The 2,500-nt window shown below is 48.5% G+C and overlaps 1 protein-coding gene across 6 annotated transcripts in view; it reads right to left on the bottom strand.

Moving 5' to 3' along the window:
- ssbp4 (single stranded DNA binding protein 4) overlaps nucleotides 1-2,500 on the bottom strand; it is a 64,530-nt gene that overhangs the window by 45,640 nt on the left and 16,390 nt on the right. The window lies entirely within an intron of this gene.

Here is a 2,500-nt window from a genome sequence, read left to right as displayed (position 1 = left end):
TGTACGCTGAAGCAGCTTTGACTCTGGGGACCAAGCTTGTTTTTCTGGCCCTGATCCGCCGAGACGCAGGGGAACAACTCTGTTATCAGAGCAGGAGAGATAGAGAGTTGATGGGGCGGCGAGTCCACAGGGAAGCCCAGACAGGAGTTAATCAGACAGAGCCAGGTCTCCAGGAGCCCAGGGGGACTTGTGGCCCCCCCCCACCCCACCAAAAAAAAAAACTGATCACACACTCACACACAGACACACAGGCACACTCACACAAAAATCCTGAACCAACGACCTTAAAGATGCAGAGCAGAACAGTCTCAGCAATTCTGTCTAACGTAGGACCAAGGAATGAAGATGACTGTGGTGTGGAGAGCTCTGAAAATGTATTAACCACAAAAAAAGGAATTGTTCTCAGCTGGTAATTAGATCAATTACGCCTTTTTCATTTGACCTAGAAATCTGACTGCCGAATTTCAGATATTTATTTTATTTCTTTTTATTTTTCGCTTCTAATGAAAAAAAAAAAAAAAAGGGACAGAAAAAAAAAAAACGAACTGTCCGGCAAAAAACGCCCCTCGTCAAACAGAGTGACCCGTTCAGTTCGCCTGCCGGATGCACTCTGACCTTTTGAACTTCAGAGAGGTGAGGGGTCACGGGAAAGCGGTCATTAATCCTCAGACGAGCGGTTAAGGGCAGGACGCGGGGGACTCTCCGCGTCGTCCCCAGTCTCAGAGGTCTCTCACGAGAGAGCAGACACGGAGCTACTGACTGCATAAAAAAAAAAAGCTCCCGCCATCACCAGGACACGCAGACGCCCCCAAAAATCCCCACACAAGCCTCCTCTCCGAGCACACACGGATGGGCAGATGGACGGATGGATGGATGGATGGATGGATGGATAAAGAAGAGAGGTGAGGAGTGGGACGGACAGACGCTGAACGAAAAAAGGGATTCAGGTGCCTCTTTCAGTAGGGGCTGGAAAATGATTAAGCATATAGATTAATTGAACACGTCAGACTTAATTAAGCATGTCGTTTAATTAACCACGTAATTAATCACACTGCACCAGTACACATACGCACATGCACACACACACACACACAGAGAGAGAGAGAGAGAGACAGAGAGAGAGAGAGTGGGAACTGAAACAAAGATTCAAATTCACTGAAAGGTCTACGGTCAGCTGACAAGAAGATCTACCTGTGCTTCGGTGATGAGTCCCCCCGAAAATTAACCGTCCGTTGCAAGAATAGAATCACAATCCATTTTCTCCCCAACTACACCCCATCCCCTCTGACCCCCCCCCCCCCCCCCCCCCCCCCCAGCACAGGTGCAGTGCCTTCGGGTTACAATGTCAGTAAATCATCATCTCTTTATAAACCCTTGTGACGGTTCATTCGTCACTAACAGCACACTGAGGACGTTTTTTTACGCCACTTTTCAACGTTTTCAACGCTTTCCAGCCGCGAAACAAACAAACTGACACAACGGAAAAACAACGAAACAAGGGAGTGGTCCATAAGAGGAAACGTGACAGACCTTTAAGGGGGTACGAGCAAATTCACCAAAAAGCACCGACGCGCTCTCAGACCACTCGTAACGCGTACCGTTTCTCTTGATTAGCCAACTAGCCCAGAAATACTGCAGCAATACTCTAATAAATAAAAGTAAACTCTGTTAACTTTATATGTAATCAAACTCAAACGACACAAGGAGCGAGGGTCGTGTATGCCCCAGCGTTAAATTCCGAAGCAGCGAACGTTCTGACCAGACAGCTCTCAGTGCTAACATACACTGGACATTATAACTGTTCACACGACCTGATCTATCACAGGAAGACGGCTGGTTCAACAAAGAGAAGTGGGTTTTTTTTTTGGGTTTTTTTGCGCTACTCCCGTTCCACGACTCACTACACGTGTTCCACTGACACGTCAGTTCCGTCGCCGGACTCGGACTCAGGGGTTTCGCCTACGGATGAGGGGGTCGGGGGAGCCCCGACCCCCGGGGCCGACCCTGACTGGCCTGGCCTAACCCTAACTGCCCCGCCACAGTTCAGCCAGCTGTTTCATCCATGGGACCCTGACCTTTGACCTCAGACAGACAGTTTTAGGTAAATCTTACGGATCAAAAGGTCGCGCACAGGAAGCAGGCAAAGGCGGTAAACGGGCATCAGTTTGACACCAGAGATATTAGGGCCAGTCCACGCCAACATCAGAAAGGGGGAAAAAAACACCATTTACTCAATCATTTACCAACAACAGGCTCCAGACGGGATACATATGCTTAGATACACACACACATACTTCTTCTGCACCAGGGACAAGAACACAGCAAGTTCTCTCAGCTCGCAACAGCAGATAATGAAGCAAAGGTATCAAATACTGAGATATGCGAGTTAACAGTGGTGATGTTCTGTTCTGAGGTACCAGCTGATAAAAAACCGTGGCAGAATGTGAATGAAAAGGCATAAAGGTCGGAAGATCCAGACGTCCCGTTCGGGAACGTCGGG

Source organism: Chanos chanos, chromosome 9 (genome assembly GCF_902362185.1).
Source record: "Chanos chanos chromosome 9, fChaCha1.1, whole genome shotgun sequence".
Classification (NCBI taxonomy): Eukaryota; Metazoa; Chordata; class Actinopteri; order Gonorynchiformes; family Chanidae; genus Chanos; species Chanos chanos.
Note: the sequence above shows the minus strand (reverse complement) of the source record. Positions and strands in the feature narration are given on the sequence as shown.